Below are 24,612 nucleotides of genomic sequence, written 5' to 3'. Positions count from 1 at the left end.
TTAAAATCCTAGCCCATTCTCCCTCCTCCAATTCTAAGTTTAAATCTTTCTCCCATAATCTCTTGAGAGTGGTTGAGACTCCGTCCCCAGACTCTGAATTAGCAGGGAGTAATACACTGATGCCTCATGACCTTTTCCAAAAGCAGAAATCACCTCTCCCAGAGTATCTGCTGCTTTAGGAGGGTGTATGCTATTCTTAAAAATAGTACAGAGCAAGTGGCATAGCTGAAGATTTGGGAATCCCAAAATATTGAACCAAATTTTCAAAGGATCTCATCACACCACTCTCATAAAGATCACCGAGTGTATTAACCCCCTCACAATCCCCTCCAACCAACAAAAAGGGGACTTATTAATGCATAGTTTGGGGTTTAGCCACAGGCTTGAGGCAACATTTAGATAAATATCTGAATTAAAAACTCTGGACACTTTTGTCCATACTGAGTGCAAATGTGAAATAATGGGGTGTGATTTAACTTCTCTGGTTAGATTAGCAGAAAGGCTTTGCAATGGAAAAATAGGGGCAAGAACTTCTTGTTCAATGCAGAACCAGGGAGGGGCTCTTTCAGGTGGAAGCGACCAATGAGCCAAATGTCTGAGACCGAATGCATAATAATAAAACAAAATCTTGGGTAGGCCAAGCCCACCTTTGTCAATCAGCCTATGTAGCTTACTAAAATGTAATCTGGGGCATTTGCCACTCCAAATAAAAGACTTCGCTATGCTCTCAAATTGCTTGAAATAAGAGAGTGGGACATCTACCGGGAGAAACTGTAGCAGGTAGTTAAATTTTGGAATACAGTTCATTTTAATAACATTAACCTTCCCAATCATCGATAAATGTAATGTAGCCCACCTGTCTACATCGCTCATAATCCTTTTTATTAAAGGGTCAAAATTAACTCTAACTAAATCATACAAATTTGTTGGGAATAAAATACCCAAATACTTAAAGGGCACTGGAAGGTGCCTGGCTGGAAGGCCGTTACTGGACAGTATGCTGTCAGAGCCAAAGCTTCGGATTTAGAGCAGTTGACTTTGTATCCTGAGAATTTGGAAAAGGAATTAATAATTCTGTGGAGGCAAGGCATAGATTTAGTAGGTTCAGAGACGAATAATAAAATATCATCTGCATAAAGCAGAAGCTTATGCGGCATGCCTCCCACCATCACCCCTGGAAAATCATCCTCCTTTCTTATCGTGGCTGCTAATGGTTCCAGGGCAAGACAGAACAATAATGGGGAAAGAGGGCAACCCTGCCGGGTGCCCCTATCCAGAGTAAAATAATCTGAAATTAATCCATTTGTTTGTACCGCCGCTACCGGGTGTCTATAAAGTAACTTGATCCAACCAATAAACGTACTCCCGAACCCATAAATTTCCAAAATCTTAAAAAGATAATCCCATTCTACCATATCAAACGCCTTTACGGCATCAAGTGAGATGGCAGCGACCGGAGTCTGATCATTCGCCACTGACCACATGATATTGATGAAACGTCTAATGTTATCAGAAGAGCTATGACCCCGAATAAACGCCACCTGATCTATATGTATAAGAGATGTCATAACTTTACTAATCGGTTAGCAAATACAAAATTTCTACATCTAGCTGGATCAGGGAAACTGGACGGTAACTCTTACACTCGCTTGGATCTTTGTCTTTTTTAAGAATCGGACTGATCCCAGCTTGCATCATGGTTGGCGGAAGCTTTCCATTCTTTAATGATTCCGAATAAACTTCTAACAAAAGTGGAGCCAATTCTGTAGCATAAGATGAGGCCTGTAGGTGAGGCCTTAATTACCTCATCAAGTTCCTTCAAGGTTATCTCAGAATCAAGAGAGTTTTTTTGCTCAGTCGTCAATTTACGGAGTTCTAATGGTTCCACAAAATGTCTAATATCATCATCAGTAGACGAAGACGTGGAACTATAGAGATCAAGATAGAATTTTATAAAGGCATTATTAATATCAATGGCCGAGGTAAAAATTTCACCACCAGCAGATTTCACCGAAGGAATGGTAGAAAAAGACTCTCTCTGCTTTATATATCTAGCCAAAAGCTTCCCTGCTTTGTCCCCTGACTCAAAATATGACTGTCTTGCCTTGAATAACCAAAACTCCACTTTCTGCAACAAAATAGTATTATATCTGTATTTCAAACGGGTCAATTCTCTGAGGCCATTAGATGACATTCGGCGCTACAGCTCTGTCTCTGCACTTTTAATATTCCCTTCCAACTCTATGAGTTCTCGTGCCTTGGATGTTTTGGTGAACGAGGCATACTGTATGATCCGACCCCTAAGAACCATCTTAAGTGCCTCCCAAGCCACGCCCATAGAGGATACTGAGGATCAGTTGGTCTCCATATAGACACTGATTTCAGTCTTTAACATTTGTTGGAAATCAGGATTTTGCAAAAGGGATACATTAAAGCGCCAGCTGTATAATTTCTTTTTCTCCGTATGTGGCAGCACCTCTAAACTCACCAGGGCGTGATCTGAGACTAAAATGTTTCCAATTGAGCAATTGACAACAGATGAAATGAGGGAATAAATCTTATGGACTGATGAAAAAAATGTATAGTCTCTACCAGATAGGTTCAAAAGTCGCCAAACATCTGCAAGACAAAGATTTTTACATATCCTGTGAAGTGTCACTGTTGCTCTAGGGGGCTTACACACTTTTGCTTCACTATGATCAAGGACTGAGTCCATCAATAGATTAAAGTCTCCTCCCAATATTATATTATGAGGGGTGCCAGCGGCTTGCAACGTCCCTTCAAGATCTATAAAAAAAAGCCCTGATCATCAGCGTTAGGTGCGTAAATATTAGTCAAAATCAACCTTTGCCCCTGAATTTCTGCTAGAACAACAATGACCCTTCCTGATTTATCTTTAATCTGTTTGAGGCATTTGAATTGCAGATGTTTATTTATCAATATTATGACTCCCTTGCTCTTACTTGAGACAGCACTAAAGAAAACATGCCCACCCCATATCTTCCCAAATTTTTCAGCTTCCTGTGGGTAAATATGTGTTTCTTAAAGAAACACTATATCATATTTCTTACGTTTAAGAAAATAAATAACCTTCCTTCTTTTTATGGGGTGCCCCAACCCATTCACATTCCACGTGGAGAAAGATATCCCACTCATATTAACAACTGACATTTGATATAATAGTAAAAATAAGTTGTGTGTCAAAAACAAGATTACAAAGACCACATTTCAACATCAATGAAACAGCCAATCCCTGAACTTCCCCCCAGAACAAAACAAACAGAAAAAAGAAAACGTGCGCATTAACCCCGCGCACGACAGCGCCAACCGGAGTCAATCCCTCTAAACTCAAAAGGTCCGTGTACGCATACGAGAACCCCCGTGACAACTTTGCCATTGGATTGCTCAAGTCCGGTGCTTCTATACAGATTTTGTGAGGCAAAAGTACATAACAGAAAATACTTTGTAAAACAGACCCCAGCCAACATGCAGAACAGACAGAAAGAACATGTAGATTCATTCACAGAACTGTCTTGAAGGTGTGTTCCCCCACAAAACAAATTCCAGCTGATATAAAGCTGTTCAATTTCCTCGGACAGACAAACAATTGTTCAGTGAGCCGGCTGTTATGAGTGCAGCAGATGACATAATCATTCCAATGTCCCGTGAAAATACTCCACAAAAACAAACTCTAGCCAACAGGAGGCATAAGTACAAAGAACAAACAGATTCATCCATAACTGTCCCGAAGTAGTGTTATTCCACAAAACAAGCTCCAGCCACTAGGCAGAACCAGCACAAAAAGAAACAAAATAGACATCCCGGTTCCTCGGATGATCAAGAGTCAAATTCACTCGGAGGCCGCATAAAAAAAAATAAAAAATACATCATAACTCAGTTTGGCCAGAAACATCAGTACAAAAGCCATCTTCCGTTGAGTTTCTTACATTCCATGAACCGATCGCGTTTCTTTCTTGTCGATTTTGCAAAGTCCGGGAACAAGAAAATATTGTGATTCTTCCAAGAAAGTTTTCCTTTGCTCCTCGCCTGGTGCAACACAAGATCTTTATCGGGTGATCTCAGAAATTTGGCCAGAATTGATCGGGGCCTGTCTCCCTCAGCAGATCTGCAAGCCGGGACTCTGTGAGCTCGCTCTATTTGCAGTTTATGGCCTGTTATGTCGAGCAGGCTCGGGAAGAGCTCGTCCGGGAATTTCACCATATCTCTGCCCTCTTCATGCTCAGGAATTCCAACAGTTCGTATATTGTTCCTTCGATTTCTATTTTCAAGATCTTCCAATTTTTCCAAAATGTTTTCCAAGTCTGTTTTGGACATGGACAGATTAGCGGATAATTCCCTTTTCGATGACTCCAGATAATCGATTAGTTTCTCAACATCTGTTACTCTTTGACCAACTCAGAGAATTTTGTTTCCATCACTGTAATCGATCGACGTATTACAGCGAGATCCTCCAAGTCAGCAACAAACTTCGTCAGCATCACTGAGATGTTAGACAGTTGACGCTGGATTTCATCTCCCGTCGTGCTTCCCAAATCGAGTCCCTGGCTCGCAGGCCTGTCAGAGGTTTCAGCTAGAGCACGTAAGTGTCTTTTAATGTCTCCAGAGTCTGAGGATTTTGACTTCTTTGCCATGTTTACCTCAAAGAGCAAATATGTAACTGGGTGTATCGAATCTCACCGGATTAAACATGAAAATAATTAAAAACTAGCGAAGTGCACAGAGCTAGTCGCTCACAGGTCTGCTCCTCGCATGGCGTCCACATTTAAAGATTCCTAATAATATATACTGTATATTAACCAGTAACCACATTTTATTAAGATTTCTTCATATTGAAGAAAACTGTTTGTTTTGTACAGAGCAGCCAGAAAAAAATAAACTGTTTTTACTCTGATATTTTTGAAAGAATTATCAGATGACTTTCAAATGACATCTGGTCATGCTGTTGATATACAGCTCTGGAAATAATTAAGAGACAACTGCAAAATTATCAGTTTCTCTGGATTTACTATTTATAGGTATGTGTTTGAGTAAAATTTACATTTTTGTTTTATTCTATAAAGCAGTGTTTCCCAACTTTTTTCTGCCACGGCACCCTTTTTACGACTAAAAAATTCTACGGCACACCACTATCCCACATAGGCTAACCATTGTCAATATTTTTCCTTTCCAAGAACTTGTCCATGTTTTCTGTCCGTTTTAGTAGTGTGTTTACTTGTAATGTTTGAAATTTGGCTATGCAAAAAAATAATAATAATAAAAAAAAAATAAGTCACATAGGTAGACTATGCTGTGTGAGGTCACAGGTGGCAAGAGCGCTAAATGGGTAATGATAAAAAAAAACAAATTTGCTTCTTTTATAATTTGTAGATTTGTTCTTGCAATGCCACAACAAATTACAGGGATGCAAACTCATGAGGGGCAAAAAAGGTAAGACAATCACTGGTCCACGAACATTTTTTCTGGGGATATTTTTTTTAAAGAATAAGCTAAAAGCACCAATTCCAGGTATTTTAGTGATTCAAGTTTATTCAAGTTTACAATTGTGCAGAATTATCTGCAAAATAAAGAGTATTTTGGTGAGGCTAGCTTCTGTTTCACAAATCTGTTCAATTTTATTAACTGATTAGTTCAGTGACCCCTTCTGGTAATGTCACTAGGTGGTGACAAATGAGCACCTTATGTGCTATGACTGAGTCAGTGAATCATTTTGAGTCGTTCATGACCGAAATCTACCAAGAGACTTTATAGTGTTTAAGCATTAAAAGAATAAAGCAGAGCTATAGTCTTCCTTCAGTCTGAGCATTATATTTAATCCAAAAAGACAACAATAATAGTCTAATAATAGTGAGTTTCAATAACGTCCTTACCTTCTCCTTTATTAAAACTTACATGGCTACAAGTCTACTGACTTCAGTATAAGAATTATAAACACAAATCATTTTCCTACAGTAGCCTATTTAAACGGCTGGGCATGGCTTTTATCAGAAAAGACCACAATAATAGACAAATAATAATAATTTTGAGTTTCAATAATGTTCTTTCGTCATTGTAAATCGCATTTCACATGAGTCGAGGCGTCACCGCTCCGTTCAACGCCAGCATCAAGCGCCTCATTGCCCTCCACATGACAAGAGTTGCAGTAAACAATAAGGTAATATTTAATTAAAAGAAATTATGAGACATTCAATGTCTCTTCAGAAATTTGGACAGTTTTTAAATATTTCTTGTTGCTTAGTACTCTCAAAGACATTATTGGTGAAGCAAAAACGTGTGTGTGAAAAACACTTTGGTGTAAAGTGGCGTCAATTCATAGACTTTAATGTATTCTGCAGCGCTGACGCGAGTCATGTGAAAGACCCTTAACGCATAGAAAAATCAGTCACTTTTGCACATTAATCATTGCTCTTCACAATCACAAAAGTGACCGATTATGGTTTCAAAACGGCGAATTTCTCCGAAAGCTGAGGAGTTTGGATCCCTGAAATTATTATTATTATTATTATTATTATTATTATTTTCATGCATTTATTTATTTTGTGGAATTTGATAATTTTCCACGGCACACTTGACAATCTTTTACGGCACACTAGTGGTTGGGAAATACTGCTATAAAGTATTGACAACATTTCTCCCAAATTCCCCCCAAAAATATTGTCATTTAGAGCATTTATTTGCAGAAAATGAAAACTGGTCAAAATAACAAAAAAGATGCAGTGTTTTCAGACCTCAAATAATGCAAAGAAAACAAGTTTATATTCATTTTTAAACAACATAATACTAATGTTTTAACTTAGGAAGGGTTCAGAAATCAATATTTGGTGGAATAACCCTGATTTTCAATCACAGCTTTCATGCATCTTGGCATGCCCTCTACCAGTCTTTCACATTGCTATTGGGTGACTTTATGCCACTCCTGGCGCAAAAATTCAAGCAGCTCAGCTTTGTTTGATGGCTTATTGCCATCCAAATCTTCCTCTTGATCGTGTCATGTCCAGGGATGTATTTATTTGTATTGTTGTTATTGTGTAGTTGTCACTGTCACTAGTTGTGGATATTGTCTAAGAATTGTGATTCAAGTTACTGTGGTGTGTATTTTCTCCCTCTTTTTCCTCTTTTGCTCCTCCCACACTCTCTCTGGCAGGTAGCTGATTGCTCCCAGGTGAGCTTGCTCAATAATCAGGAGGGAGGCAGCTTACAAGCAGAGGACAAACTCACAGAGAGTGAGAACCTTTCCTTCAGAGAGTTCTCCAGAGTGGTGTTCTTTGTCCTATCCCAGCTCAGTGAGTTGTGCTGAACTGTACTGCTTAGTACTCTGATGATTGAGTAGCTAGAAAGCTTAGATGAAACTTTCACAGATATTATTACTTTAACTACTGTTGATGGTGACTCCAACTTTTAAGCTTGTTGTAGCCTAAATGTGAATTATTTGTTTCCTTTATTTATTATTGTTAGTGACTCTCCAATGTTTAAACCTGTTACACAGCTTAAACACTGTTCAGTTGTTCATGTTTAACTTTTCTATGGAAGCTCTAGGGAGGTGGGAGCCATTTCTGTTTGTATTTCACTATTTTCTGCTGTTTTTGGCCAGTCAGGGAGTTGGTGTAAATTTCTGTTGTTTTTCTTTTGAACAAAAAACTAAACTTTCTGTTTAGTTACAGTTTTACTCCCGCTAGGCAGACCTCTTATGTTTGTTGTTTTGGCCTTTCCGCCTCCTGAAGTTGATGCTTCTTATTTAAGTTGTTATTTAATACTTCTGTTTTCTGAGCCAAATACATTTTCATAAATGACTCTGTTTCCTGTGGTGCTGGGGCAGGATACAGATCATTGCTCTTAAAACCACAGTCCTGTTACTCCTCTAAAACCCCTCGATATAGTGCGCTGAGGATGTAAAGATCACATTCCAGAGGTTTTCAATGGGGTTTGGGTCTGGAGATTGGGCTGGCCATGACAGGGTCTTGATCCGGTGGTCCTCCATCCACACCTTGATTGACCTGGCTGTGTGGTATTGACCACCGATCCTCCACCTGTTCGTCTAATGGTTAGACGGAGACCTGGAGAGGCCTTCAAGCCACAGTGTCTCACACCCACTGTGAAATTTGGTGGAGGATTGGTGATGATCTGGGGGTGCTTCAGCAAGGCTGGAATTGGGCAGATTCGTCTTTGTGAAGGACGCATGAATCAAGCCATGTACAAGGTTATCCTGGAATGAAACTTGTTTCCTTCTGCTCTGACAATGTTCCCCAACTCTGAGGATTGTTTTTCCCAGCAGGACAATGCTCCACGCTTCACAGCCAGGTCATTCAAGGTGTGGATGGAGGACCACCGGATCAAGACCCTGTCATGGTCAGCCCAATCTCCAGACCTGAACCCCATTGAAAACCTTTGGAATGTGATCAAAAGATGGATGGTCACAAGCCATCAAACAATGCAGAGCTGCTTGAATTTTTTTTGCCAGGAGTGGCATAAAGTCACCCAACAGCACTAACTACGTTTCCATCCAAGGATGTTTTTTTGCGGAATAAGTTTTAGCGCATCAAAATATAGCTGATGGAAACCCAAATTATTGCTAAAATTTCACAAGTGTCGACATAAGTTTTCCATTTAACTCTAGCGCATAAACTCTGTCGATACTTCAAATGTCACGAAAAACTGGTTTGAAAACCCTTTTTGTCAAGCAAATTGGCATTAGCGTAAAAATTTAGTGTCACATGACAGAATTTACCCAAATCTTTAGCCTATGTTAATAATGAAGACGCTATCCTTGAAAGCCAATTTATTGTACGTGATTATGAATTGATCTTAATGACATAGCACAGATCCGATGCTGCAAACGTGACTCTTCCAGGAGTGCCAACACAAATATTTCGTATCATGCACATAGACAAGTGCACAGAGAACAAATTAATGGCCACTGTTTGTGATTAATTTAATCGCGGTAGCCATCCGTTTAAGTTGCTTTTCCACACCATTCAAAATAAGACGGCAGTCATGGGATTAGCCCACAATACAAAACACATAAGTTCTGTGCACTAAGATGTTTTAAATCAAAAATAAATCCACAATACTAGGAGAAAAGCATCAGTGTGCTTTTTTTGGAACACTAATAATTCTATAAAATTTATACTTTTTAAAAAATTGCGGCAAAATTCCCTGTATTAAATAAAATAAATTAGCCTACCAAATGAATAAAGCATTAAATAAAATAATTACCAAACGAAAAAATGATTTTTTTTTTTAGACCTATATATGCCTTTTCTTTACACAAACTTAAATTGGCCTTACCCTGTTCTGTAGACAAAAAAAGTCGGCTGAATGACATTCTCAGAATGTTCTGCACTTTTTTCAAGACTATAAACTATCAGAACTATTTGTCCAATTTTGAGTTTTTTCAGAAAATGAGCTTTTGAACATTTTAAATCTAACCCTCTTTACCTCGGATCGCATTTGCTGAGCTTCTTCAGAAAATGTAAATTGCATTATGATTCTAAAACTAATTTTAGATGATAATCAAATTCATTTGGTCGTTAAAAGTTGCTGGACAAATATGCGGAAAATAATGCAGTTGTGATGGCAATTCTTTAGATTAGATGATTGTTCAAAATAGCCTACTGAATATCAGGAATGTATCTTATATATAACCCTGATATTACAGCGCATACATTTCTTTAATAGCTGTGCACACATCATATACACCGATGGATGGTCCTTATACTAAGACCGAAAGTTTCCCCCCACTATTTAGTGCAGGTTGCCAGCTTGAACAGGGCCATGACGATTCGCTTTCAGGTCGGAACCAGTGACAACCTGCGTTAGGCGCAACATCAGGACCAATATTACAGTCTGTAACAACTGTTCCCCTTTGATTGCAATCCCTCGTCTTCTGATTGCATTTAACTGTGAAATGAATATGACCGTAAGCTGGCTATTTTCAATTAATTTGTCTCAATACTCTCCCCATTTTACCAAAACTTCGAAGGAAAAAACATTAGGGACATCTGGGAGGCGAAAGGTAGCGATATACACATTTCTGTATGGATACAGCTTAAGGACAGATTTATTTTGCGATAAACCAGAACTTATGAGACAAAGTGTTTTTTTTTTTTTTTTTTTTTAGGTATGACGTCATCACGCACACCATTTTAGATAAAAGGCCATTTGAATGGAAACGGGCAGAAGACGGCAAAAAATTTTAACGCATTTTCACTTTGACGATATCAAAATAGCACAAAAAGTGGATGGAAACTAGGCTACTGAGAGAATGATAGAGAGCATGCCAAGATGCATGAAAGCTGTCATTGAAAATCAGGGTTATTCCATCAAATATTGATTTCTGAACTCTTCCTAAGTTAAAACATTAGTATTGTGTTGTTTATAAATGAATATGAACTTGTTTTCTTTGCATTATTCGAGGTCTGAAAACACTGCATCTTTTTTGTTATTTTGACCAGTTGTCATTTTCTGCAAATAAATGCTATAAATGACAATATTTTTATTTGGAATTTGGGAGAAATATTGTCAGTACTTTATAGAATAAAACAAAAAAATGGTAATTTTTACTCAAACACATACCTGTAAATCCAGAGAAACTGCGAATTTTGCAGTGTTCTCTTAATTTTATCCAGAGCTGTAAGTTGCAGAGATGTTTATTTATTTTGGGTCCAAAGTTATATCTGTGAATTTTAATGTGACCCATATGATTTTATTTGGTGAATTTCATATACATGAAAGCAAAAAAAGGTAAATCCAAACCATGTTTTAAGGTGTTTTTTTTTTTCAATAAGATTTTTATTTTTTCAGTCTCATATGTATTAATAATACAAATCTAAATGTACTATTTTACTTGCTAAAGAATTGAATATAATTAAAAGTAAGAGATCTGTGCTTTTCTGTCCATTTTTAATATGTGGATGCCTTTGGTTTGTATGTGTTTTGTTCTGCATAAAATAATAATAAAAAAAAGACGCAGTGAAACTCTGCCCACAGTGTTCAGATTGGTTTAAAAACTCTTAAGTCACAGGTTCTTTGTGGAAGAGGCAACACCCAAATTTGCGAGGAATAGTTCACCCAAAATGAAAATTTGCTGATACTTTACTCACCCTCAGGCCATCCAAGATGTATATGACCTTCTTTCTTCGTCAGAACAGGATTTAAGATTTTTACAAAGTATCACAGGTTTTAGCTTCATCCAGTGCAAGTGAATGGACACCAATTTTTGACGGTCCAAAAAGCACATTGGTCAGCATCAAAGTAATCCACACTACCCAGCTGATCAAGTAGTGTCTTCTGAAGTGAATCGATACGATTGTGTGAAAAACTAATCGCTAATTAAAACTTTTAAAAAATCACTTCCTGTAAACACTCCTGTGGCTGTCACGTGATGTCATCACATTTGAGCCTTCATGGGAGAATTCAGAAGTTCAGCTCTTTTTTTTATTTTTTTATTTTTTATTGAAAAGAGTAACAAATTTACAGACAAAATAGGCATTAAAAAACAATGTTAACCATTTACAGTTCTCAAAGGGCAGACATAATTACAAATTATAATACGTAACGGCAATAAGTTTTAAAATAAATATAAAGTAATGGGAAAGAAAAAAAACATACTGAGAGAGAAGTTTTTGCAAAGGGGTAGCAAAAAGCTATGGGGTACTTAACTCATTGAGAAAATTGGCTACTGTAATAGCTTTTTCATTTGAAAGGGTACCAAGAGATGTGGCAACTGCTTTAAGTTCATTAACAAAGTAAGGAAAGGAAGGAGGGGTTTTCAAAAATCTGCATTTGTGAATAAAGTATTTAGCAAGTTCAAAAAGGTTATTCATCAAATAGTGTTGTGAACAATCTTTCTTAAGTACACCAAACTTAATTTGTTTGTATTCAAGAGGATTTACACATGTAATAATACATGACATTTTACTATACAATTGGGACCAAAATCGCTTTGAGTGGTTACAATCAAAAAAGATATGCTTAGTGGTTTCAATATCAGTTTCACAAAATTGACAAGTGTTTTTTCCAATATCAAACTTTGATTTAAGGAATTCTTTAGATGGGTATATGTCATTCATTATTTTGATATGAAGTTCTTTCACTTTAGGGAGACTTGGAAAAGTAAGATAATTCAATCTCATTTCCTTCATCTCTTTCGGGTTAATATCTTTGAAAATATAGTGACATTTAATTCAATTTGGATTAAATCTACCAATGAAAATACTTCTAATATACACTATATTGCCAAAAGTATTCGCTCACCCATCCAAATAATTGAATTCAGGTGTTCCAATCACTTCCATGGACACAGGTGTATAAAATGAAGCACCTAGGCATGCAGACTGCTTCTACAAACATTTGTGAAAGAATGGGCCGCTCTCAGGAGCTCAGTGAATTCCAGTGTGGTACTGTGATAGGATGCCACCTGTGCAACAAGTCCAGTCGTGAAATTTCCTCGCTACTAAATATTCCAGTCAACTGTCAGTGGTATTATAACAAAGTGGAAGCGATTGGGAATGACAGCAACTCAGCCACGAAGTGGTAGGCCACGTAAAATGACAGAGCGGGGTCAGCGGATGCTGAGGCGTATAGTGCGCAGAGGTCGCCAACTTTCTGCAGAGTCAATCGCTACAGACCTCCAAAGTTCATGTGGCCTTCAGATTAGCTCAAGAACAGTGCGTAGAGAGCTTCATGGAATGGGTTTCCATGGCCGAGCAGCTGCATCCAAGCCATACATCACCAAGTGCAATGCAAAGCGTCGGATGCAGTGGTGTAAAGCACGCCGCCACTGGACTCTAGAGCAGTGGAGACGCTTTCTCTGGAGTGATGAATCAAACTTCTCCATCTGGCAATCTGATGGACGAGTCTGGGTTTGGTGGTTACCAGGAGAACGGTACTTGTCTGACTGCATTGTGCCAACTGTGAAGTTTGGTGAAGGAGGGATTATGGTGTGGGGTTGTTTTTCAGGAGCTGGGCTTGGCCCCTTAGTTCCAGTGAAAGGAACTCTGAATGCTTCAGCATACCAAGAGATTTTGGACAATTCCATGCTCCCAACTTTGTGGGAACAGTTTGGGGATGGCCCCTTCCCGTTCCAACATGACTGCACACCAATGCACAAAGCAAGGTCCATAAAGACATGGATGAGTGAGTTTGGTGTGGAAGAACTTGACTGGCCTGCACAGAGTCCTGACCTCAACCTGATAGAGCACCTTTGGGATGAATTTGAGCGAAGACTGCGAGCCAGGCCTTCTCGTCCAACATCAGTGTCTGACCTCACAAATGCGCTTCTGGAAGAATGGTCAAAAATTCCCATAAACACACTCCTAAACCTTGTGGAAAGCCTTCCCAGAATAGTTGAAGCTGTTATAGCTGCAAAGGGTGGGCCGACGTCATATTAAACCCTATGGATTAAGAATGGGATGTCACTTAAGTTCATATGCGTCTAAAGGCAGGTGAGCGAATACTTTTGGCAATATAGTGTATTTGTTGTTACACTTATGATCTCTAATAGACAAATTACCCAGACAAAGAGATGGGAGAGAGAATGTCACAGAATAGTGTGAAAGAATCCCTTTTATCAGAAGTATCATGTTTTTTGGTATGGCATTCATAACTGTATAAAATTATTTAGGGTGACATACAAATCCATGTTTTAAACAAAAATCATCGTAATTGAACACATTATCATAATTGTCCATCATATCCAGTAGAGAATAAATATTATATTGAACCCAGTTTTCATAAAATAAAGACTTGTTATGGTGTACAATAAAACGATTGTTCCAAATACAAGTTTTATGTGGACTAAAGTTGTGAGAAAATGCTAATTTCCAATACAGGAGAACCTGCTGATGGAATGCAGATAATTTAAGAGGCAATTTGGACAACTCAAAGTCACATTTAATCAAAAATTCCAAGCCACCTACTTTCCCAAATATTGAAGAGGAGACCGTAAACCATAGGCTGTTTGTATTACAAAGAAATTATTTTAACCATTGAGTTTTTAAAACACTATTCATTATCTCTAAGTCAATAACATTTAACCCCCCTTCTTCGTAACTATGAACTAAATCATTTTTGTTGATATAGTGATGCTTATTTTTCCAAATAAAGTTAAATATTGCAGTGTTACATTCTTTAAGTGAGGTGGAATAGCTAAGGAGGAGGCTGGATAAACAAACCTAGAAAGTAATTCCATTTTAGTTAACAAGATTCTTCCATAAATTGAGATCTCTTTGTATCCAAAAATTGAGAATATGTTTTGCTTTTAAAAGATTGTTTGCAAAATTTTCTTGAATGTTTTGATTGCTATCTCTAGTAATAGTTATCCCCAAATATTTTACAGATTTCTTTATTGGTATATTACATAGAGTCTAATTCACTATCATGAATTGCAATTAACTCACATTTATTTATGTTTAAGTATAAACCTGATGCCTTGGAGAATAGATGAATTGATTGGATGACTTTTTCAATTTGATGTTGGTCCCTTAAAAATATCACTGTATCATCAGCTAATTGGCTAATACCAATCTGTCTTCCAAATACATTCAATTTATCAAAGTTGCTGTTTTTATCTATCAAGATAGCGAGCATTTCTACCACTAAGATAAATAGGAGAGGGGAAATGGGACATCTTTGTCTTATTCCTCGAGAAATACTAAATCTTTGGGACGTCCCAAATGAAAGTGAGATAGAACTATTGATATCTTTATATAACATTTTTTATAAAAGAAATACATTTACTGCCAAAACCGAATTTTTCAAGAGTGTAAAATATGAAATTATGTTCAATTGTATCAAATGCTTTTCTAAAATCTAAAAAAAGTATATAGCCGTCATCCTCAATCCATTCACGATAGTCTAAAATATCTAGAATTAATCTGATATTATTATGTATTGATCTGCCTTTTAGGAAACCAGACTGCGATTCAATAATTACCTGGTTTAATTTATTCTTGAGTCTATCGGAAAATATATGAGCAAGAATTTTATAGTCACAGTTAAGTAGAGTGATGGGGCGAAGGTTACCTATATGTCGTGCGTCTTTACCTGGTTTAGGGATAAGAATAATTAAACCTTGTTTCATAGTTGAAGATAGTGAATTATTTTGGATACACTCAGAAAAGGCTTTAAATAATAGTTCTCTCAAATCTTCCCTAAAGAATTTATAGAATTCGGAAGTGAGGCCATCAGGGCCTGGAGATTTCCCTGAACGTAATTTATTTATTGCTTTATTTACTTCCTCTATTTTGATATCAGCCTCACATAAGTCTCTAGTTTCCTGGTCTAACTGTGGTATGCTAGTGTGTATATTGTCAAAATAAATATTACAGTCTGATCCAGAGAAGGATGAGCTATATAAAGAAGTATAGAATTGAACAATTTCTGAGGAAATAATTTTAGGGCTGGTATTTATATCTCCATTTACGTAAAGAGAATTTATAGCATTTTTTTCTTGTCGCTTCTTTTCAAGGCTAAAAAATAATTCTTACTTTTTTTCCCCTTTCTCTATCCATCTTGCTCTAGATCTTACATACGCTCCTTTAGCTTTTTGAGTATATAAGTCATCAATTTTGGATTGTAAAGATAGAATTTGTAACTTAGTTTCATTGTCCATTTCACTTTTATTACATAATTTAATTCTCTTGTTAATTCTAACTCCAATTTTGTTCTGGCCTTACTTACATTTTTACTAAATTGTATAGAAAGCTCTCGAATCTTGTGTTTTAAATATTCCCATTTACTTATGAATGACATAAGGTCTTTACACGGTGCCACATTTTTAATTAGGGATTTAATTTGCAAGCAAAAGTCTGTTTTAATAAATTAGCATTGAATTTCCAGTAACCCTTGTTACGTGATTCTCTTTTGCCCGAGCAGAAGGATACAGAGATACAACAGTGATCCGTTAAAGGTGCTGCGGATATTGAGATATCTTCAATAAAATCAATTAGGTTAGATGAGGTTAACCAATAATCAATTCTTGATTTAGAAGTACCATTATGTTTGAACCAGGAAAATTGTTTAAGATTTGGATTCCCAGCCCTCCAAGCATCTACTACATTATTTTTCAAACAAAAGGTTAAGACTGGGGTGAGAGGCATCAAATTTAGGTGGAAAGCGATCTATCGCTTCATCCATAACCATGTTGAAATCTCCTCCTATGATAATATTATCAGTTGGATATACAAGTTTCAATTCAAACAGAGAGTCAGAAATTTCAGAAAGTAATTTGTTGTTTAGGGGAACATTATTGTAACCATACACACTGAACAAAATTAACAAAACATCATTAATGTTTAGAACAACTGAAGCCCAGTGTCCGTCTGAGTCTGTCTTTACCTTTATAACTTTGCCAGGTAAGTTGTTAAACAGTATTGCCACTCCTGCAGAATGTGTAGAAGCATGACTGAAAATGATTTTGTCTCCCCATTGACTCGTCCAGAACTTCATATCATCAGGGTTGGAGTGCGTTTCTTGCAAAAATATACAATGTGAGTTTTTATCTTTGCAAAAAAGAAAGAAGTGCAACAACAATAAAATAAATAAATGAATAAAAGTAAAATGTGAAATAAGAAAGGACGAACAGTCAAATACGTTAAATGTTACTGTGCTCTATAGAACACAAAATAACGTTTCTCTCAAACAGAGTACTGTAACGAGATCTCGCTCAACAGCAAAAACATAGCAAGATATCCCATTTACACCGCTTGTCAACAAAGAAGGCGAAAGTGAACAGTTGTTGAAATCATCCGTCTTTGACAATCCGGGCGCCCTCTATGTAGGAGGTGAGGAGCAATTTCCGCTAACAGCGAGACGACTTCTCTTCGAATGTCTTCACCTGCTGTTTCCTTCATTCCGATGACTCTGAGGTTCCATCTTCTTTTATAGCGTTCGAGCTCTGACGTGCGGCTCATCAGATCTGCGTGTGATGTGCTAACAGAGGAGAGTTGTTTGTCGAACAAGTTTTTTTTTTTCAGTCCTTTTATTTCCGTCGCGTTAACTTCCACGGATCTTGTCAGGTTAACGATCATTAAACTGTTCTCAGTGATCTTGCGCTCAATGCTGCTTAATTTCCCATCCAGTAGATCAAATCTGGCAACTAAAGTTTCCAGGAGAGCTGCGTTGGAAATCTCGGAGCTCTCGTCACCTTTCAGCTTCTTAGCTAAGGTTTTGGTTGGGGTATTCTGTGAGGAAGAAGATTCTTTGCGTTTCTCTTTGTGATCGTTGTAGTCGATTTTCATGGCGTATTCATGCTCGGCAAGAGTACCCTAAGTTTTTGTAGCCACCACTTTGTGACCTGGAATAACTATTTTCGGATGATTAGAAGCTTTTTTTGCTGACATTGTCCATATACTCACTGATACGCGATAAATGGGATTATAAAAGGCTGAATATTAAGATAAACTTAAAGGTTTGCTGGAGAGCTGAGAAAACTACATGTGCTTTGCCCGCCATCTTGTTGCCTCCTCCAGAAGTTCAGCTCTGTTTACACAGGGGGTCAGGAATAGGCTGGTTAGCAAGGGCCGGTTGCACCAGCTATATGCAAGTTACATCTTAGCCTAGTTGTGGCATAAATGGGCACCAAGTCACAATTTACGCACTACTAACTATGTGAGCATTGCACCATTAAACTTAGGTAGGAGGTAACCCTACATATAAACTAAATATTTACAGAAGCATCCGACCAGGAGTAATGGATGGAATAAAAAAGCAGACTCATTAAATGACATCAGTGAGCTCATGTTTTGATTGACAGGCTCCAATCCTTTCGACATATATGATGATATTGCATTAAACTCGTTTAAATTTACGGGAAAAAAATATTAAGTAAAAGACATACATCTTCAGCATGAAACCGATCTAACAGTGCACTTTCCTGTGTAAGCAATCCGGTGTCAAATTTCAACATATACACGATATATATTAAAATGAATAAATGTCTATTTTTCCAGCCTGTTGTTTTAGCATTTATTTATTGCCCCTTATTAATTTTAGATACAGTTTTTGAATATTGTTATTTACACAGGCTAAATATATCATTAATGAAATCTTGTTTTATTAAGTATCGTATTTCAATGGGGATATAATTTATTACAGCTGACATTTACATGAGCAAACAAGGTTTGAACATCAACTGTAACAAGATACAACTTAAACGGCTTTTTAACACTTCTGTGTACAAATTTGAAGGATCAATGCAAGTAAAAACGTCATATTATGCAACTACGCATTACTTTACGGAGAACTTATGACCTACTAGTTAAGTCTTGCCTTAAGAACAGGTGGTGCAACCAAATTAGCACTGACTTAGTTACAAACTAACTAGTAGGTAATAAGCCCTTAGTGTGAACTTTAAATCTCAACTTAAGTAAGACCTTACGCACAGATAGCTGTGGTCTCACATAAGTTGGGGACTTAAAGTTCACACAAGTCTTATCTAGTAGGTCGTAAACTCTCTGTAAAGTAATGCGTAGTCGCATAATATGATGTTTACCTGTATTTGTCCAATAAACAGCCTTCAGATTTGTACACAAGTATTAAAAAGCTGTGAATTTCAATTTGATCTTGTTATGGTTGATGTTCAAACCTTGTTTTCTCACATAAATGTCAGCTGTAATAAATTATATCCCCATTAAAATATGATACGTAATAAAAGTAGATTTAATAAATAGTATATTTGCCCTGTGTGAAAAACAATATATAGAAACTGTATCTAAAATAAACAAGGGGTGATAAATACTAATACAACAGGCTGGAAAAATAGACATTTATTCATTTTAATATCTTATGTATTTTGAATGCGTTGAAACTTGACACCTGGCGAAACACCCTGAAAACTGCACCGTTAAATCGGTTTCATGCGGAAGCGTAATGTAAACGAGTGTAAATGACAACACCATCATATATGTCGACATGATTGATGCCTGTCACGCAAAACATGAGCTCACTGATGTCATTAAATGAGTCTGCTTTTTTATTCCATCAGTTACTCCTGGTCGGAGTCTGCCGTAAATATTTAGTTTATACATAGGGTTACGTCCTACCTAAGTTTAATGGTGCAACGCTCAAATATTTAGTAGTGCATAAATTGTGACTTGGTGCCCATTTACGCCACAACTAGGCTAAGATGTAACATGTATAGCTGGTGCAACCGGCCCCAGGGCCCTGTTAGCCCCTGCTGGTAGATGCTGGAACTACACCACCCGATGGCAAAAAGCATGTTTCTCTATAGACTGCCATTCAAAAGTAGCCGTGTTTTATGACGAAATTAAAATTTTCCAAGAACCATTTCAATTTAAATTATTTCATTACATTATAGCACATCGTCATCCGGTGATGGACTGTTTTTGAAAGGCTCTTAAAAGCGTGAAATTGATTTATATTTTTCCCTATCTAGACCTTTTCACACTCCCGGTTTTGGAATGCGGAAAACGTTTGCTGGGTAAGCGGTGAATGGGAGATCACAGCAAATATTATTTTCACTTACCCATTTGCTCCAAAAGCAAAAGAAAAAACCCACTATTACGTTTGAATGACTTTCCAGAAGAGTTAAAAAATAGAGAGCGGTGGATTAAGACAGTAAACTGGGAGATGATGCCAAATTGACTGTCACACTCTCAGCAGCTGTAATAGAAACCCCCTCGCAGCTTGTGTAATTCATTTTTTTTTTTTAAATAATTCCAGGGTAATATAACAATAAGCATAACGTTATAAACTTACACTCAATATTTTGAAAATGTATAATATAAAAAGATTTATTTATTTTTAAAATCCACTTTTTTTAAAAAAATATATTAATTTTTAACAAAAATAATAATACAATACAGCATTTAAACACCAGGGGGAGCTTCATACCAATCTACATAAAAATGTTAAGGAGGTTACAAATTTTAACAGTTTTGATTGCCTTTTGTTTCAAGGAATAACGGATTGAATCAATCTAATGTTCCATTTCCTTTCTGAAAGCGATAAATAGGGTTTTTTAGAAGAAAACTTACATTTGTGAATATGAAATTTTGCCAATAAAAGAAAAAGATTTATAATATATACATAACTATCTCTGTCTTTTGGTTCCATAATAAAACGAATTGAGCATCAATACACTTGACAATAAATTCACGTTCATTTAGTCAAAAATCCTTTACAAATGGGCAGTGCCAAAATAAATGAATCACAGTTTCTTTGCAGCTATCACAAAAAGCACAGCTTATATTAATATTATCTTTAAATCTGACAAGAAAATATTTTCCTGGGTCAATCCTATGTATGAGTTTAAATGATACTTCCTCAACTTTGTTTGTAATTAGAAACTGATTAGGTATGAGCCAAGCCTTTTTCCAAATAATAGTATCTGTAAAATGATACCAATATGAACACACATAGTCACAACATCTCTTTAAAACAGAACTCTTATGGATCTATTTTTAGATGGAGAGGAAAAACTAATTTTCCCTATATATGAATTTACTATATTGGGCAAAGACCAATGATGATTAAATCTTGACTGTTGTCAAAACAACATACATACTGCCTGAGAAATTGCACCAAAAACTTTTGCATAATCCCCTGGTGTTACAGGGATATTGTAGTGAGCCAAAAACTCATAAGTGAAAAGAAGGCCACTTAAATTAAATAATTGATCCACCAATATAATGCCATTATCAAACCAATATCTAATAAAATGAGACTTATGTTTATATAAGATGTCGTTATTATTCCTATGAGGTGAGGAATTGTGTTTGCATATCATGGACCATGAAATAAAAGGCCTGGCAATGAAATTCAGCCAGTTTCACTGGTATTTTATTAATATCTTAATTACAGGGGGCCTGGGTAGCTCAGCCAGTTTTGATGCTGACTACCACCCCTGGAGTCGCGAGTTCGAATCCAGGGCGTGCTGAGTGACTCCAGCCAGGTCTCCTAAACAACCATTGGCCCAGTTGCTAGGAAGGTAGATTCACATGGGGTAACCTCCTTGTGGTCGCAATTAGTGATTCTCGCTCTCAATGGGGCACGTGGCGTGTTGTGCGTGGATGGGCCTCCACATGCTGGGAGTCTTTGCGGCGTCACGCACAGCCAGCCACGTGATACGATGCGCGGACTGATGGTCTCAGAAGCGGAGGCAACTGAGACTTGTCCTCCGCCACCCGGATTGAGGTGAGTAACCACCGACCTACCGAGCAGTGGGAATTGGGCATTCCAAATTGGGAGAAAAGGGGATAAAACAAACAAAAATAATTACAACTGAGGAAAAAATTTAATCCACCTAAATTTGAAATAATGTGGAATGGATAAAATTCCAGATGGAAGTAGGATTTCTTAGAATCTGTTTAAGCCAATTAACCTTAAATGTATTATATAATACTTAGAAGTCCAAAAAATGTACACCACCATTTTCATCTGAATTCATAACTGATGTTTTTTGTTTTTCCTTATGAAATTGAATAACAATTTGTCAATCTTAAAACAATGTCTAAATGTAAGGTCAATGCTGAATAAATTAATCTGGAGATACCCTCTGCCTTTGTAATTAAAATTCTGCCCCTTAATGAAAGATCTCTTATAAGCCATTGGTTTAATTTCTTTTTAGTTTATGTAATAATCTTCTTTAGTAATCAAAATACCTAAGTACTGAATCTAATTTTTCATGGGGATACCGCAATAAGATGTTTCAGAGCATTCCTTAATGGCCATTAGTTCACATTTACTCAGATTCAAGTATACACCGGATGCCCTTGAGAATTCATCAAATGCCTCAATAGCAACAGAAATCTAATTTTCGTTTTGAAGGAAGAGTGTAGTATCATCAGCAAATTGAGTTACCTTTAATTCTCTATTAATAATATTAATACCTTTCAGTGGACTTAATTTAAGATGACAAGAAAGAAGCTGACTCACTATTACGAACAGGTACGGGGAAACTGGACATCCCTGTCTAATTCCCCTAGATAGATTAAATCTAGGGGAAGTGCCATTTAACATCTTCATGGAGCAATTACCATTTTTATACAGGCTTTTAATTGCTGTAGAAAAGAAACTTCCAAAACCAAATTTGTTAAGAGATTCGAAAATAAATCGATGTTCTACAGAGTTAAACACTTTATAAAAATCTAAGAACAGTATAAATCCATTATCATTAATCAAATCTGGGTAGTCCAAAATGTATAACACTAGTTTTATATTATTTGTTATATGCCTATTTTTCATAAATCCAGATTGTGATTCATCAGTTATAGATTCCAATACAGATTTTAGTCTCCCAGCTAAAATTAAGGCCAGCAGTTTATAATCATTGTTTAATAAACAAATAGGACGCCAATTGTCAATATAAATAAAAATCTACCAGTGCTGAAGAAGTAATCCAGTTATTTAGAATACGTTACTGACCTTGAGTAATCTAACGGAATACGTTACAAATTACATTTTACAGCATGTATTCTGTAATCTGTAGTGGAATACATTTCAAAAGTAACCCTCCCAACCCTGCTTATGAATGAAGGACATGGCTTTTTGTATTCTGCCACCCAATATTAGGATATTTGAAAATAAGTTTATATTACATCTTTAAAACGCTAGAGTTTTTTTTACAGTTAATTTACAGTAGATGATGCTGTTGGTTTTCATAACCCATATGCTGGGTTATAAATAAAAATGTTATATTACAACACTGATATACTTTCATTTTCACACTATGGTGATATTAAAAAATTAACATTATATAATTTAATTCATAATGAATTTCTCTATAATGTGAAATTGCACAACTTTTTGGTTTACAGATTTGAATGACAGCAGACACATCAACACAGTTTGTTCATCAGTCCATGCAACTCAGTCCTACTACATTTGTTTGAAATGACAGGTGAGGTACAACAAAGTCATTTACGAGTCATAGCACTAAAATCAAAATTCTTTCCTAATTATTTCAACACTGACTACGACCGCATAAGTGTTGAATCTTCACCATAGTAGGATTAGTAATTGTGCCCTCCGCTTTCAACACGACTGAAACAACAACAGGCTGCTCAGTCAGACTCCTACTAAACTCAGCAAAAAAAGAAACGTCCCTTTTTTAAGACACTGTATTTTAAAGATACTTTTGTAAAAATCCAAATAACTTCACAGATCTTTATTGTAAAGGGTTTAAACAGTATTTTCCATGCTTGTTCAATGAACCATAAACAATTAATGAACATGCACCTGTGGAACGGTCATTAAGACACTAACAGCTTACAGACGGTAGGCAATTAAGGTCACAGTTATAAAAACTTAGCACACTAAAGAGACCTTTCTACTGACTCTGGAAAAACACCAAAAGAAAGATGCCCAGGGTCCTTGCTCATCTAGGTGAACGTGCCTTAGGCATGCTGCATGGAGGCATGAGGACTGCAGATGTGGCCAGGACAATAAATTGCAATGTTTGTACTGTGAGATGCCTAAGATAGTGCTACAGGGAGACAGGAAGGACAGCTGATCATCCTCGCAGTGGCAGACCACATGTAAAAACACCTGCACAGGACCGGTACATCCAAATATCACACCTGCAGGACAGGTACAGGATAGCAACAACAACTGCCCGAGTTACACCAGGAACGCACAATCCCTCCATCAGTGCTCAGACTGTCCGCAATAGGCTGAGAGAGGCTAGACTGAGGGCTTGTAGGCCTGTTGTAAGGCAGGTCCTTACCAGACATCACCGGCAACAACGTCGCATATGGGCACAAACCCACCTTTGCTGGAACAGACAGGACTGGCAAAAAGTGCTCTTCACTGACGAGTCGAAGTCGAAGGAATGAGCGTTACACCGAGGCCTGTAGTCTGGAGCGGGATCGATTTGGAGGTGGAGGGTCCATCGTGTTCTAGGGCGGTGTGTCACAGCATCATCGGACTGAGGTTGTTGTCATTGCAGGCAATCTCAACGCTGTGCGTTACAGGGAAGACATCCTCCTCCCTCATGTGGTACCCTTCCTGCAGGCTCATCCTGACATGACCCTCCAGCATGACAATGCCACCAGCCATACTGCTCATTCTGTGCATGATTTCAGTGTTCTGCCATGGCCAGCGAAGAGCCTGGATCTCAATCCCATTGAGCACGTCTGGGACCTGTTGGATCGGATGGTGAGGGCTAGGGCCATTCCCCCCAGAAATGTCCAGGAACTTGCAAGTGCTTTGGTGGAAGAGTGGGGTAACTCCTCGCAGCAAGAACTGGCAAATCTGGTGCAGTCCATGAGGAGGAGATGCACTTCAGTACTTAATGCAGCTGGTGGCCACACCAGATACTGACTGTTACTATTGATTTTGACCCCCCCTTTGTTCAGGGACACATTATTCCATTTCTGTTAATCACATGTCTGTGAAACTTGTTCTGTTTATGTCTTAGTTGTTGAATCTTTATGTTCATACAAATATTTACACATGTTAAGTTTGCTGAAAATAAAAGCAGTTGAAAGTGAGAGGACGTTTCATTTTTGCTGCGTTTACATCTGTTTGCAATGAACTGTGAAGTACAACAGTAAGTACAACAAAGTAAGTGGTACTTACGAGCCACAGCACTAAAATAAATAATATCGGGCTACACTATTTTAAAATGCATCTCCT

The 24,612-nt window shown here is 37.2% G+C and overlaps 1 pseudogene; it reads right to left on the bottom strand.

The window, feature by feature from the left end:
- LOC127454960 (zinc finger and BTB domain-containing protein 8A.1-A-like) overlaps window positions 1–16,498 on the bottom strand; it is a 32,268-nt pseudogene extending 15,770 nt beyond the window's left edge.
- Window positions 16,499–24,612: the final 8,114 nt, after the last annotated feature.

This window comes from Myxocyprinus asiaticus, chromosome 17 (genome assembly GCF_019703515.2).
Source record: "Myxocyprinus asiaticus isolate MX2 ecotype Aquarium Trade chromosome 17, UBuf_Myxa_2, whole genome shotgun sequence".
NCBI classification, from domain to species: Eukaryota; Metazoa; Chordata; class Actinopteri; order Cypriniformes; family Catostomidae; genus Myxocyprinus; species Myxocyprinus asiaticus.
The sequence above is the reverse complement of the archived record's forward strand: the minus strand, read 5'-3'. Positions and strand labels throughout refer to the sequence as shown.